Source organism: Hyperolius riggenbachi, chromosome 3 (assembly GCF_040937935.1).
Source record: "Hyperolius riggenbachi isolate aHypRig1 chromosome 3, aHypRig1.pri, whole genome shotgun sequence".
In the NCBI taxonomy this organism is placed as follows: domain Eukaryota; kingdom Metazoa; phylum Chordata; class Amphibia; order Anura; family Hyperoliidae; genus Hyperolius; species Hyperolius riggenbachi.
In genome coordinates this window covers 23,359,649-23,375,815 of record NC_090648.1, presented here as the reverse complement: position 1 = coordinate 23,375,815, position 16,167 = coordinate 23,359,649, and the positions used below count along the sequence as shown (strand labels likewise).

At 44.5% G+C, this 16,167-nt stretch overlaps 1 protein-coding gene across 4 annotated transcripts in view; it reads left to right on the top strand.

Annotated features, from left to right (window-relative positions):
• The window catches only part of LOC137560887 (NXPE family member 3-like), a 144,629-nt gene that overhangs the window by 77,417 nt on the left and 51,045 nt on the right, over nucleotides 1-16,167 (top strand). Inside the window, exon 1 of one of the 4 annotated variants that reach the window (XM_068272046.1) lies at nucleotides 7,956-8,091. The exons of the other annotated variants lie outside the window; for them this stretch is intronic. The gene's annotated coding sequence lies outside the window, so the exon portion shown is untranslated. Of the gene's footprint in view, nucleotides 1-7,955; nucleotides 8,092-16,167 lie in introns of those variants that run through there. 4 annotated transcript variants of the gene reach the window in all.

Here is a 16,167-nt window from a genome sequence, read left to right as displayed (position 1 = left end):
CGCCACTGTGCCCAATACCCCCTTCCTGCCCTCTACCCTCTTATGCGGTGTATGCTACGCCGTGGGTCGGCTAGTTATTATTATTATGTATTAACATAGCACTGAGCCTGTACTGATAGTAAACTCTTTGAAATGTGGGCTGATCTCTGCTACCTTCAGTATGTACAACGTATGTACAGTGTAAACTGCTACTCTGTGCCTGTACGGATAGTAAACTAGCTGCAGTGTGTGCTGATCTCTGCTACCTACAGTATACACTGTTACTCTGTGCCTGTACTGAGTGTGAACTCGCCAAAGTGTGGGCTGATCCCTGCAACCTTCAGTATGTAAAGTGTAAGCTTTTACTCTGTAACCAAGCAGAAGTGTGGTCTGATCACTGCTACCTCCAGTATGTACAGTATAAGCTGTTACTCTGTTCCTGTACTGATAGTAAACTAGCTGCAGTGTGTGCTAATCTCTGCTACCTCTAGTATGTACAGTATAAGCTTTTACCCTGTGCCTGTACTGATAGTAAACTAGCTGCAGTGTCTGCTGATCTCTGCTACCTCCAGTATGTACAGTATAAGTTGTTACTCTGTACCTGTACTGATAGTAAACTAGCTGCTGTGTGAGTCAATCGCTGCTACCTCCAGTATGTACAGTATAAGCTGTTACTCTGTGCCTGCATTGATAGTAAACTAGCTGCAGTATGTGCTGATCTTTGCTACCTCCAGTATGTACTGTATAAGCTGTTACTCTGTGCCCGTACTGATAGTAAACTAGCTGTAGTGTGTGCTGATCTCTGCTGCCTCCAGTATGTACAATATAAGCTGTTACTCTGCCTGTACAGATAGTAAACTAGCTGTAGTGTGTGCTGATCTCTGCTGCCTCCAGTATGTACAGTATAAGCTGTTACTGTGTACCTGTACTGATAGTAAACTAGCTGCAGCGTGTGCTGATCCCTGCTGCCTCCAGTATGTACAGTATAAGCTGTTATTCTGTGCCTGTAGTGATAGTAAACTAGCTGCAGTGTGCTGATCTCTGCTGCCTACAGTATGTACAGTATAAGCTGTTACTCTGTGCCTGTACTGATAGTGGTCTACGCATTTTATTTATTTATTTATTGTATTTATAAAGCGCCAACATATTACGCAGCTCTGAACATTAATTTAGGTTACAGACAATATTTAGGGGTGACATACAAAAATATGACAATACAAGACTACAAGAAAACCAGATCACACAGCACAGTATGAGTACCAGGTAATGCTTAGTCAATCACTGGATGGAGCATGGAGATTAGGCAAGTTAGGTTCACTCAGATGCATAGCATGGGTGCACAATAATGAAGGTGCATAATCAGGTAGGACACAAAAGGAGGAGGACCCTGCCCAAAGGCTTTCAATCTAGAGGGAGAGGTAAGGACACGAACGGTAGGGGACCAGAGTTGAGCTGTGGGTTTAGAGCACTTGTGAGGGGTAGAAGGCCAGAGTGAAAAGGTGAGTTTTGAGGGCCTTCTTGAAGATGTTGAAGGAGGGGGCTGCCCTAATGGGTGGAGGTAGGGAGTCCCATAGTGTTGGAGCAGCTCTTGAGAAGTCCTGGAGGCGTGCATGGGACTGGGTGATGCGGGGGGCGGTTAGGCGAAGTTCATTGGAAGAGCGGAGTGAGCGGCTAGGTGTGTACCTCTGAGTAAAATCGGAAATGTAGGTTGGACAGGTTTTGTGGACAGATTTGTAGGTCAGACACAGTATCTTGAATCTGATTCTGGACTGGATAGGAAGCCAGTGGAGGGATTCTAGGAGGGGATCTGCCGTGGTGGAGCGATGGGAGCAGTGGATAATTCTGGCTGCCGCACTCATGATGGACTGCAGTGGGGCTGTTCGGGTCATAGGGAGACCAGACAGCAGGGCATTGCAGTAGTCAAGGCGGGAAATTATGAGGGCATGGATGAGGAGTTTGGTGGTGGCAGAGGTCAGGAAAGGGCGAATCTTACAGATATTACGAAGGTGGAAGTTGCAGGACTTTGTGAGGTTTTGGATGTGGGAAGTGAAGGAGAGTGCGGAGTCCAGGGTGACACCCAGACAGCGGGCTTGAGAGTTAAGGCGAATGGTAGTGTGGTTAACAGTGACATGCACATCTGGGAGGTTCGTGGATGGCCGGGGTGGGAAGATCATAAATTCCGTTTTGTCTAGAGTTAGTTTCAGGAACCTAGCGGACATCCAGGAGGAGATGGCTGATAGGCACCTCTCTGGCTTCATTTTTTTCCTAGTTAACAGATGACCGCCAGCACAAAGAGAGAGAGAGATACTTAAGGCCGTGGTTGACACAGGGGGGGGGAGGAGATTTGGAGCTGGAGCAGATTTGGGGACTGGAAAGGTTAGTATCTGCTGTGGGGGTGGTGGTGGTGGGGGGGGGGGTTGCTGGCTCATATGCCTAAGATGAGGAGGAGAGCATTTGGCTTCCTATACCTTGGGGGTTGGAGGGAGGGGGTCATCTGGCTACCTATGCACCAGGGGGCGGGAGGGTAATCTGGCTACCTATTTGGGGGGATGTCAACTGGCTACCTATACTGCAGGCACGGATAGGGGTAATCTAGCTGCCTATACTGTGCGGGGGGGGGGGTTTACCAGTGGTAACCTGGCTGCATGTACTGAAGGGGGGTTATGTAGCTACCTATGTAACCGGATTTATCCTTTAGCGTTCGGCCCCGGCTGAGAGGAATCCACCAGACACTGACTCAGATGCAAATATCAAGGATTTATTTGTGACCTAACAATGGCCACTGGTAACTTCACTCAACCAGTAACACTTTAACACAAATCTACATTTCCCTTGCACATGAAAGGTCAAAACACAATCTTCTCCTCTTCACAGCCGGTGCACCGGTAAAAGTTGCGGGGTGAAAAGGTTAAGTTACACAGATACTTTTATACATAAATTGAGCTACAATAGGTCTTCTTTTACAAACATCAACCACTTTTCAATACAACACCTTTTATCACAGTACCATTCACTGAGGCATAGGGGCTTGGGTAGGGACAGGTCTACTGAGCAATTAAGTTCCTATACAGTCTCAGTTCCTTGTAGCCAAGTTCAAGATCTATTGCTCAGCAAAACCTTAGGGGATTGGTGACTCTCTTTAATATGGTATTAAAGCAATCTCCACGGTTCGCTGGTTGGCAATATGACATCCAAAACAATGTTCACTTTACTCAGAAAATCTCTCAGACTCTTGCTCTTTATACTTTACCTCTCAAACTACTGTATCTCTTAGGCACCACTTCTCTGATAGGGACTTCCTAAAATAATAAACAAAATAAAGAAAGAATCAAACAATTAAAAGGGAGTTAGAGAAATAAACATAAATAAAATAAAATCACAAAATTGACCAATGCACCTAGCTATACTATCAATATCTCACTCCTTCTATATCGCTCTTTTCTTATGTTATTTGAACTCTATGCTGATTAAGCTCTAATTTTGTTATTTTGCAAAACTTGTATCTCCACTCTGTTGACTCTTTATCTCTGTCAGATGTCACTCCGCTTTTCACTGTAGTTCACTTAGTAACACAAGATGCAGTGAAACTCCTCCTCCAATCTTCTTCTTTAATGCTGACAGGCTAACAGATTTACTGACAGGTTCTCTTTATCTCCACGGCCTTTGCTCTCTCTTAGGCCGTGCACTTAGGAAACGCATAAATAACACTTTGGATCACTTTTCCTCAGACTTTTAGTAAACAACCGATGATAAACACATCAACTGAAGAACTTATGGCTTATGTACTAAAGCAAATTGACAGGCAAATGTTTCTTTCTTTCTTTTTTTTTTTACTGCACCCAAAGAGAACTATCAGCTTCATTGAAGCACTCTTGTGTTTGGGTTTGGTTTGCATCATAGTTTGATAAATAACAATACAATTATTGATGGGTCTTTTCTCTGCTCTTGTTCTCTAATGGGCGCAGTAAACCCTCTGAGTCCCGACATATCACATCCAAAAAATCACTCAAACTTCAACATACAAAACCTAACATTCTAGCCTCACCCAACACCACAACCGTTTCATACACAGTACCACATGTAGCTATTTATAGATTGCTCTACCTTCCATTATCCACGGCCCATCCATCAACCAGAAAACCATTCTAACCCCGGACCACAACTCTCGTCTCTTTCAGTCTATTACATCCATCTCACTCAAGCCCACCTCCAACCTCCCCACAGGTTTCACAGCAAACAAACCAAGCACATGGCATGTAAACACTCTCACAACAAACCTTAATCAATCATCCTGCGTACGTCCCGCTCTTCTCTCCCTCCCTTTGGTGGTTGTTCAAATGTTGTGTGATCTATTGATGCAGTTCTCTGCTAAGTTCTTCCATATATTTCCCGCGCTGTCATGCCATCTATCTTCACAATGCAACGCCATCTTACTGACTCATTCTTCCAATGTAGGGGGAGTAGAATTTTTCCAGTATATTACAATCAGATTTTTGGCAATGATGGTTCCTATTTATTTAATGAGGCTGCCGCCTGGGCTATGATATTCGTCAGAATAACTGAGAATAGCTTCTGTGGCCGTGAGGCTAAATTCCTCCCCTAGAACATTCTGTGAGAAAACTATCACCTTATCCCAAAATGTTTCCACTATAGGGCATGTCCACCACTTGTGTATTTCACGTCCTCCTTCTACACCACATCTCCAACATGTCTTTTCCTGATGGTAATTGTTTTAAATTGGGTCAATTGTAGTCTGGAGTCCTGGACCTTCCAGTTGTTTAACCATATAATTGGCCATTTTATTTTGTGAGCTTGATCCAGATCTGCTCCCCATTTCGCACAGTATGAAGGGAGGGGGGCATGGTGAATTGTAGATCTTATAAATTCATAGAGTTTTGATAATGCTTTAGGAAATATTTTATTTAGAAAAAAAAAAGTTTTTCAAAAATGTTTAAACTATTTCTTAACAGTACATCTTTAGAGTATAATGTATGCAAGTAGCTTTGTGCTTGTATCATAGCCCATGTCCCTTTGCCCTTTGCATGAGTGATTAGACCGGGAATCTCTAATGTATGGTCACCTTTAAGATTTATGATACGTAGGTCACTATTTAACTGGTTTTTAATGAACCAGCTAATATGTTTACCAGGAGGGAATCCAGGGTTGTCAGCCAGCGAGGTCAAAGGGGAAGTGCCAATCAATCTTTGCCATTTCATGATAATCCAATGAAATGTTTTTAAGGTTGGTTTAATTAGGGGGTGTGAACACATAGTATATTGTTTATAAATATTGCAAGGAATCCATGTAAAAATCGAATAAAGACTACACTCCTCCTTCTCTATCAGGGGCCATATTTTCCCTGGGTGTTCTTTAGAAGTTTCATCTTTCCAGTCCAGGACTCTTGTTAAATGCACGCTCATATAGTAATTATTCACATCTGGTGCAGCCAATCCAGCCATCTCCTTCCCTCTTGTAAGAAGTTTGTAGTTTATTCTACGTTTGGATCTGCTCCATATAAAATTCTGAAAGATCCTATGCCAGTTTTGTAACCATGTGCCGGGGAGGGCCACCGGGAGACATCGTATTAAAAAGATAAGTCCCGGGAGAATTAGCATTTTAATTATATTAACTCTGCCCAATACATTGAAGCAAGGACGATCCCACATCTTAAAGGGACTCCGAGCAGTGCAGAAACTATGGGAAAATGTATATCATTTTAAAGCTCTCTTTCGCCTCTTTCCAATGATATATAAACCGCCACCCTACGCCTTTTAATTTTCACTATTTTCGCGATTAAAATTGCCGCGGCTGCGATTTCGATCGCGAAAATAGAGAAAACTAAAAGGCGTAGGGTGACGATTTAGGGGTTGTCAAAAAGAGGAGAAAGAGAGCTTTAAAATAATATCCATCTTTCCATAGTTACATTGTATTACACAGGGCGACTTTTTCTCAAAGTCAGCAGCTCCAGCATTGAGCAGAAAAAGTCGCCCTGTGTAATACAATGTAACTATGGAAAGATGGATATCATTTTAAAGCTCTCTTTCTCCTCTTTCTGACGACACCTTAATCGTCACCCTAAACCTGTTAGTTTTCTCTATTTTTGCTATCAAAATCGCGGCCGCGGCAATTTCAATCGCGAAAATATATTCATATCATTGGAAAGAGGAGAAAGAGAGCTTTAAAATGATATGCATCTTTCCATAGTTTCTGCACTGCTCGGAGTCCCTTTAAAGAGACTCCGTAACAAAAATGACATCCTGTTTTTTATCATCCTACAAGTTCCGAAAGCTATTCTAATGTGTTCTGGCTTACTGCAGCACGTTCTACTATCACCATCTCTGTAATAAATCAACTTATCTCTCTCTTGTCAGACTTGTCATGCCTGTGTCTGGAAGGCTGCCAAGTTCTTCAGTGTTGTGGTTCTGTGATGCATCTCCCCCCTCCTGGCCCCTCTATGCACACTGCCTGTGTATAATGATCTCTTGAGATACAAAAGGAAGGATGTATACAGCCTGCTTGTGTATGAATGTATTTTCTATGTGTGGACATACTGTACATCAACCTACTTCCTGTTTTGGTGGCCATTTTGTTTGTTTATAAACAAACTTTTTAAAACTGTTTTTAACCACTTTTAATGCGGCGAGGAGCGGCGAAATTGTGACAGAGGGTAATAGGAGATGTCCCCTAACGCACTGGTATGTTTACTTTTGTGCGATTTTAACAATACAGATTCTCTTTAAGCTTTTTCTTGCATTCTTTCATAATCTGTAGAAAATTTTCATTAAAAAGATTATCAGGATTATTGGAGAGATTTATACCTAAGTATCTAATGTCTTGATTGGTCCATTTAAAGTCATTATGCTTTTAGATATTTGATTTTACTTGTGTGGAGCAACCTATATTTAAAATGGTAGTTTTGTTCTTGTTAAGCTTGACATTAGAGTAGCCTTCCGCCTCTTCAAAAAGTTTCTTACACTTAACAACGGAGTCAGCAGGGTCAGTCAATGTAAGTAATAAATCATCGGCATATGTAAGAATTTTGATTTCCTCTCCCCTAATTTTAATTCCATTGATTTCTGTATTCTGTTGTATTGCCTGAATTATTGATTCTATTCTCAAGTCAAAAAGCCATGATGATAGAGGACAGCCCTGCCTGACTCCGTTGTTACTTCTGAAGGGTTTTGTTATATCGCTATTAATCTTAATTCCAGTACTCTGATTTTTATACAGTTTCACAATTCTTTCAATAAATATCTCACCAAGACCTACTTTTTCTAGGGTCGCATACATGAAAGTTCTTGATAAACGGTCAAATGCTTTCTTGGCATCGACCGCGTCAAGTACTACCTCCTCTCTTTCTGTTTTGCATCTATGGATGAGATTTACTGCCGTGTAAATATTATCCTGGATTTGTTTGTTTTTCATGAAACCTGTTTGTTGTTTCCCAATTATCTTTCCCGCAACTCTACTTAGGGCCCGTTCAGACTACAAAATGCGGACCGCAACGCATGCGGACCGCAACGCGTACGAACGCACGCATGTCCGCGTTCGTATGCGTTGCGTGGCTGATCCCATCACTGAAAAGTGAATGGGACAGCCGCGCGTTTTTGTAAAATCTGCGTGCAGCATGCGTTCCCGGACCGCACAGGTCCGGAACGCATGCTGTGTGAACATCAGACATTGCACTCTATGCAATGTCTGATGTCGTGCGTTTTGGCCACCTGCACGCGTTTCCAAAACGCGGCTGGAAACGCGTGCAGTGTGAACGGGCCCTAAGTCTATTTGACAACATTTTGGCATGTATTTTAACATCACAGTTTATAAGGGAGATTGGCCTGTAGCCTGAACATTCCAGCCCAGATTTCCCTTCTTTTGGAATTAATGTAATTATTGCTTTGTTGGTCTCATCTGAGAAGATTCTTTCTTCGTTTTTATAATTGACTAGGTTACAAAAGAGAGGAGCCAGTACTGGTGTGAAGAACTGATAGAATTCACAATTAAAACCATCAGGGCCAGGACTCTTGCCAATTGGCAGCTTGGAGGTCATTTCTTTGAATGCTTGTTCTGAAATGGGAGACTCTAGCATTTCTCTATCAGCGTTGTTTAGCCGGGGTAAGTTAATATTATGCAAAACATCTTCTGGATTCGAAAATTTGGGTTTATCCAGGTTATACAAGTTTTCAAAAAAAGATTTAAATGTGCTTGAAATACCAGTCAAATGTTTCTGAGTCAGGATAACTGCTAGCGGCTGAGCTGTATTAGTTCTGAGGGGGCTATTAGAGGCAGATCACTTTTCTGGCACTCACACTTACTATACTTGGTTGCAGTTGCTATTCCTTTGGCAGGGCAGCACTATCTTGCATTATTAAACTGATTAGCATCACAATGTTACTGTCTCTTTAAGGCTTTACCAGACAGGCAGATTTTAGTCACACCACTTCCATCAGAATATGCCCTTCAGTAACTTGGGTTAACTGTCTCTATACTCAGACAACCTCCACTGAATGCTGGCCCTTCTCTGAACACAACTGTGGCTTGATGCTGGCACAAGGCCTATACTCATCTGGACTGACAGGGATTCTCTCTTTCCGCGCTAGCTCAGATCTTGCCTGCTGTCACTTCAACTTGCTCTCTGGTGACTGCCTGGCTCTGTCACCGCTGCCCTTTGCTCTGCTGATGGTCTGTATGCTGCCGCCGGGCCCCCTCTTTGCCTCCCGGGGTGGCTGCTGCAGCTGCTCTCATTGGCCTCCTTCCTCCTTCACCGCCCCCTCCTGACTGACTGGCGCGCTCTGAAGAGAACTGGTTTCAACCAGTTCCCTCAGGCTGGGTCTTGCTCGCTCTGCCCTCTGTGCCTGCTCTGTGTCTCACTACTGGCTCACGCGGATAGAGATGAGCGTAATGACTTAATTACGATTTTGCGAAATTCCGCGTAATTAGTGTAATTACGATTATTGGTACACTGAAGTAGGAAATTGCACCCGGCACCCGGCTGTTTATCTTGAGGGTTGGCCTCTCTGCAGGAGCTTGTACACGTAATAACAATGCTTCACTTAATCCACACACTCCTCCATAGGCTGTAAAGGTCATAGCATGAGACGTGCGGCAAGTACAGTAGTGCAGTTGTGCAGAGCACAACTAAAGTTTAATTACGATTATGGCCGTAAGTACATAATCGTAATGAAGAAGGATTTTGCGAAATTCCGCGTAAGCTTAATTTTCGTGTTATTTTCGCATTACAACGGGTATCGCGAAATTACGAAAAACTAAGCGTAGTTACATAACGTAATTTCGCGATAGTTCATATTACTGTAAGCGTTAATTTTCGTGTCGTATTCGCGTTACGGTGGGTATCGCGCAATTACGTTTGCCTTGCATGCAAACGTTTGTAAGCGTAGTTTACACCCTTGAACTGCGCATGCTTAGTTTTTACATTATTTAACGCGAAAAAGCATTTCGTAGTTCGTCTGACTACCGCTGATTCGCTTCTGATTGGCTAATGCGAACAAGTAATTTTTTATAGCTAACAAGTAATTACGAAATTCGCAAAATTACGAAGAAATGAGAAATTACGGTATGGTTTAACGCGAAATTACGTTATGGTTTAACGCGAAATTACGTTATGAACGAAACGCAAAATTACGCATTGAAAATTACGCTTACGGTATTTTCAATTACGATTTTAATGGCAATTATGCTACCATAATTTCGCATCGTAATAGCAAATTTCGCATGCATAATTATAATTTTGAAAATTTCGGCTCAACCCTACACGCCGAGCTTCCAGAACATTCCCCTCTCTGTTTATGTGGTCGCCTTAGCAACCAGTCTATGTGACCATATGAACGCTTTAGGCCTCTCTCTCTATGCGCCATTTCAGTTCCACAATGCTAATTTCTGAGGCGAATTTTAGCCTCAAATGCTAAGTTTACCTTACACATGCAAATACATCTTCATCTTACATTACTCTATTTTAGAGGGTTACACCTATACTCAGGGGGGTAATCTGGCTACCTATACTGCAGGGGAAGGAGGGGTGTGATCTAGCTGCCTATACTGCAGTGTGTGTGTGTGTGGTCACCTGGCTACCTATACTGAAGGGGGGCATCTAGCTACCTATACTAAAGGGTTTCACCTGGCTACCTATACCGGGGGGAGGGCAACTAGCTACCTATACAGGGGGAGGCAGTCATCTGGCTACCCATACTGAATGGCCCTAAACATATTCAAAACTCACCACTGCTGACCCTCTTCTTCGCCATGGCTGCACTCCCATTTTTGTTTGCCTGTTTCTGTATTGAGCATGCGTGTTGTGCGAGCACTGTCTGCACATGAGTATTAGGACAGAGCTGCTTGTGCACAGAGGGAGACGCCATGCATAAGTGTCTTCATACTGCTGGGCATGTGCTGACCACATGCACATGTGCCCAGTATGGTGGCTCTTGTACACACATCCGTCAGATAAAGGTCACATTTTAGACTTTGACCTTAATGAAAAATGATAAACTGCTGCTATTATCACAGTTTAAATGCCAGGTGTCTCAAACTTGTCTCAATTACTCACTGGGTGACTGGGTGTCAAAACATAGGAAAATGGGCGGAGCCACTAACATCCACTCAAATTTCACCTATGCACTTCAATGTAGGTAAAACTTTCAAATACTGCCACTCTCACCGTTTTGAAGCCAGAGATCCAAAACTTGGCACAGACCATGACATGGTGGCTGAGGTTAAAATTCAGAAAAATGGGCGGGGCTTAAATAAACCAATCAAACATAACCTATTGCTAATCAATGTCAATATATACTTTGTTGCCATTCTTTTACTGTTAATGGCAGGGACTTCAAACTTGATCGGTCACTGGGTGACTGGGATTAAAATTTTAAAAGTTTTGTTTTTGCCGACTCCGAGTCGGCAGGCTGCAATGCAGCACATTGATCAGTTGACCATCTAGAATCTCCTCACAGTTCCATCTGCTGGCGAGCTGGGGGGTTGCACAACTTCCAACCAGAGGCGGCCTTAGAGCATGCGGGGCCTGGGGCGAGTGTCATACGCGGGGCCTAGAGCCATAAGTGTAGGTCATGTACCATACCACCCTGCTCACGGGCTTGTCCACCTCTAATGCAGAATGCCTTATTATTGTTTAAAAACAATTACGTTTGTTAAAGGCCACTAAGCCAACCAATATACTGGGGATGGGTACTAAGCTGGCTGGGGAGCTAAGGATAGGTAAAGGCTGGCTGGGGAACTTGAGATAGGTACAGGCTGGCTGGGGAGCTAGGGGTGTGTACCTGACTGGCTGGGGATGGGTGCTAGGTTGACTGGGGAGTGTGTCTGGATAGAGATACAAGATTTGGAGACCAACGTTTGTATCTCTAGCCAAACATTCTCCCCAGCCAGCCTAGTACCCATCCCCAACTCCTCTGTCAGCCTAGTACTCATCCCCAGCTCCCCAGCCAGTCTAGTACTCATCCCCAGCTCCTCAGTCAGCCTAGAAACCATCCCCAGCTCTCCAAGGTAGCCTAGCATCCATCTCCAGCTCAACCAGGAGAACGGGGTTCTCAGTGCGAGCGCAGCAAGGCATGACCGCGGGCAGGGGTGCCTGCCTGAAAATTGTAATGCAGATATTATGCCCCTCAGAGGTAAAATGCAGATATCATGTCCCCCACATATCAAATGTAGATATCATGCCCCTCACAGGTCAAATGCAGATATCATTCCCCACACAGATCAAATGCAGATATCATGCCCCTCACAGATCAAATTCAGATATCATGCCCCCCACAGAACCAAATGCAGATATCATGCCCCACAGGTCAAATGCAGATTTCATGCCCCACACAGATCAAATGCAGATATCATGCCCCTCACAGATCAAATTCAGATATCATGCCCCCACAGAACCAAATGCAGATATCATGCCCCACAGGTCAAATGCAGATTTCATGCCCCACACAGATCAAATGCAGATATCGTGCCAACACAGATCAAATGCAGATATCATGCCCCACAGATCAAATGCAGATATCGTGCCCCACACAGATCAAATGCAGATATCATGCCCCCAACAGAAACAAATGCAGATATCATGCCCCACAGATCAAATGCAGATATCATGCCCCACAGATCAAATGCAGATATCATGCCCCACACAGATCAAATGCAGATATCATGCCCACAACAGAAACAAATGCAGATATCATGCCCCCAACAGAAACAAATGCAGATATCATGCCTCCAACAGAAACAAATGCAGATATCATGCCCCCCACAGATCAAATGCAGATATCATGCCCCACAGATCAAATGCAGATATCATTCCCCACACAGATCAAATGCAGATATCATGCTCCCCACAGAACCAAATGCAGATATCATGTCCTCACAGATCAAATACTGATAACGTTATACAGAATAACAAGCCTAGAGTGAAAACATCATACTATGGCTATGATAGTCATTGGACTAATAGCTTCTTTAAAGGAATGATCCGCGGTAAAAAAAACAAAACATTCCACTTACCTGGGGCTTCCTCCAGCCCGGGGCAGCTGTCCTGTGCCCCCGCCGCAGCTCCTGCATCTCCCGGTCCTCTTCGCCGGCGGAGCCGGGTCGGCCACTCTGCTCCACCACGGGGGTCACGTGGTCTGACCGACATCATCTGGAGGCTACTGCCCAGGAGCAGTAGCATCCAGATGATGTCGGCCGGACCACGTGACCCCCACGGTGGAGCGCAGTAGAGGCTGACCCGGAACCCGACCTGGCGAGGTCGGCTCCGCCGGCGAAGAGGACCGGGAGATTTTTTTTTTTTTTTTTTTTTTTTACCGCGGATCATTCTTTTAAGGACAGTCAATTACTGACATCTCTATGCACTCTGTGCAGTGCTTCTATGATAATATGGTAGGACATTAGACTATGACTATGGTAGGATTACATTGTGAGCTCCTCTGAGGACAGTCAGTGACATGACTATGTACTCTGTAATGTGCTGCAGGAGATGTCAGTGCTATATAAATACATAATAATAATATGGTAGAACATTAGACTATGACTATGGTAGGATTACATTGTGAGCTCCTCTGAGGACAGTCAGTGACATGACTATGTACTCTGTAATGTGCTGCAGGAGATGTCAGTGCTATATAAATACATAATACTAATATGGTAGGACATTTGACTGTGAAGGGATTAGATTGTGAGTTCCACAGGCACAGTACAGCTGTGTGAAGAGGAGTGGGGTCTGCTCAGATTTCCGACAAGCCCTTGTCGGAAATCGTTGGGTCGGAAATCTTTGGGTGTCCACAGCGACAGGGGGCCAGAGGACGCCATGGGAAGCCTCTATAGAAGGCTTCCGTCTTGTTAGGCAAGTACTGTAAATCTTCCACATTCCAACCAGCTGGCTTGAAACTGAAACTAGCAGATTTTCTCAGTGTGCGTTTCCTATATACATGAGTGGTCTCAGTGGGGAAGAGGGGATTTCTGGGGCCATAGCATGATATTGATAAGCAGGCAGCTTATCAATATCATGCTATCAGTCATATTTAGCCCCAGAAATCGCCTCTTTTCCAACACCACACATGTATATAAGGGAAAACCACTCAGAAAACGACTAACTTTATTTTAAAATCATTAAAAAAAACAGCACTCAGAAGCAATGCAGCAGCATCAGTGTGATTGTGCCATGCTCATCATTTATTCCTACTGCTGCAGCTGCTGCATCAGACACACAAGCAGTGTGTATGACACTCTGACCCATGTGTTGTCACCTTGTCTGTGTCCACCATGGAGCCCTGGTAATGCTGCAGCTGCTGCCTGTGTCCTCAGAGCTGGCAGACTGTGCCTGTCTCTCTCACACACACACACACTGGTGCATGCCTTCCTGCCTGTGTCCACTCACTGCCTGCAGCTCCTGCTTGAGTCTCTCTGTGCCTGGGGGATTCAGGGGCGCACAGCCAAGCAGGGGAACAGTCTCTCTGTCGCCCTTATGCCTGGCAGAACGAGCGGGGGGCGGAGTTAGAGGCGGGGCCTCACGAGCATAGTAAACCCTACTCTGGAGGCTGTTGCCATGAGGAGGGGGCGGGTTTAGAGGAGGAGGCTGAAGCAGAGGCAGTGTTGACTGCCTCTATTGGCCGGGAGCAGAGGGGGGCGTGTATGGAGGCAGCGTTGGGCTCTCCTGAGCTCATAGCAGGGTTGCCGTAAAGTAAACAAATGCACGGAAGGTAATCTCACCGGGCGGTAGTATTCCCTATACTTTCTGACCGCGGGGCCTCCTTCAGATGCGGGGCCTGGGGCGACCGCCCCAGTGCCCCCCCCCCCCCCCCCCCCAAAGGCTGCCTCTGCTTCCAACAAGACAAGGCCCTTCTGCTGGTGGACAGAAGAAGTCTGCACCAAATTTCACCAGTGCTGCCACCAGCAGGATAACAAAGGCATAGAGCCTGACAATTAGATTGTATTTTGCATATTTGGTATGCTATGGTACACAAAAAAAACAAAAAACAGACAAAAAAACCCCTCTTTCATACACAATTATAGTTAACCACCTGAGGACCACAGTGCTACCCCCCCCCCCCCCTAAAGACCAGGCCATATTTAGTGTAAAAGGCCACTGCAGCTTTAAGACCAAGCTGCTGGGCCCCACAACACAGCACACAAGTGATTTCCCCCCTCCCCTTTTCTCCCCACCAACAGAGCTCTCTGTTGGTAGGGTCTGATCTCTCCCCAATGTCTATTTTTTTTAATAAATGTTTATTTTTATTATTTATTTATAATAAATTTCGTTTTCATTTTTACCCCACTCCCTCCCCCCGCCAGCCAATCATCATGATCGACTTTCATAGGCTTCAGCCAGCCTATGACAGCGGATCACTTCTGTAGTAACAGAGGGGACAGCCGTGTCACACAGCTGTCCTCAGTACAGCGCTGCCTTAGATCGCAGCGCTGTACAGCCTAATTAGACTGCGGTTTCGCTGTCTAACAGTCTCCGAGCCGCTGGGAGTCTGAAGGCAGAGCGGAGCTCCGCCTTCCAAGCAGGGATGTGCACGCAATCTCCTGCTAGCCCCCTAGAGAGCCGTTCACGCCAATCGTCATGGAGCGGCCCTGGGGCTGCTGTCGTGTTCACACCAATTGGCGTGGAGCGGTCGGCTAGTAGTTAAGCAAACGTCATAATGCACATTAAATAGTTACATAGTTACGTAGTTACATAGTTATTTTGGTTGAAAAAAGACATACGTCCATCGAGTTCAACCAGTACAAAGTACAACACCAACACCAGCCTACTCCCTCACATATCCCTGTTGATCCAAAGGAAGGCGAAAAGCCCTTACAAGGCATGGTCCAATTAGCCCCATAAGGGAAAAAAATTCCTTACTGACTCCAGATGGCAACCAGATAAAATCCCTGGATCAACATCATTAGGAATTACCTAATAATTGTAGCCATGGATGTCTTTCAATGCAAGGAAAGCATCTAAGCCCCCTTTAAATGCAGGTATAGAATTTGCCATAACGACTTCCTGTGGCAATCCATTCCACATGTTCATCACTCTCACTGTAAAGAACCTTTTCCTAAATAAATGGCTAAAACATTTTTCCTCCATGCGCAGATCATGTCCTCTAGTCCTTTGAGAAGGCCTAGGGACAAAAAGCTCATCTGCCAAGCTTTTATATTGTCCTCTGATGTATTTATACATGTTAATTAGATCCCCTCTAAGGCGTCTTTTCTCTAGACTAAATAAACCCAGTTTATCTAACCTTTCTTGGTAAGCGAGACCTTCCATCCCACGTATCAATTTTGTTGCTCGTCTCTGCACCTGCTCTAAAACTGCAATATATTTTTTGTAATGTGGTGCCCAGAACTGAATTCCATATTCCAGATGTGGCCTTACTAGAGACTTCAACAGGGGCAATATTATGCTAGCACCCCGAGTTTTTATTTCCCTTTTAATGCATCCCAAAACTTTGTTAGCTTTAGCTGCAGCGGCTTGGCATTGAGTACGATTATTTAACTTGTTGTCGATGAGTACTCCTAAGTCCTTCTCCAAGTTTGATGTCCCCAACTGTATCCCATTTATTTTGTATGGTGCTAGACCATTAGTACATCCAAAATGCACAACTTTACATTTGTCAACATTGAATTTCATCTGCCATGTAGGTGCCCATATAGCCATCCTATCCAGATCCTGTTGCAATATGACAC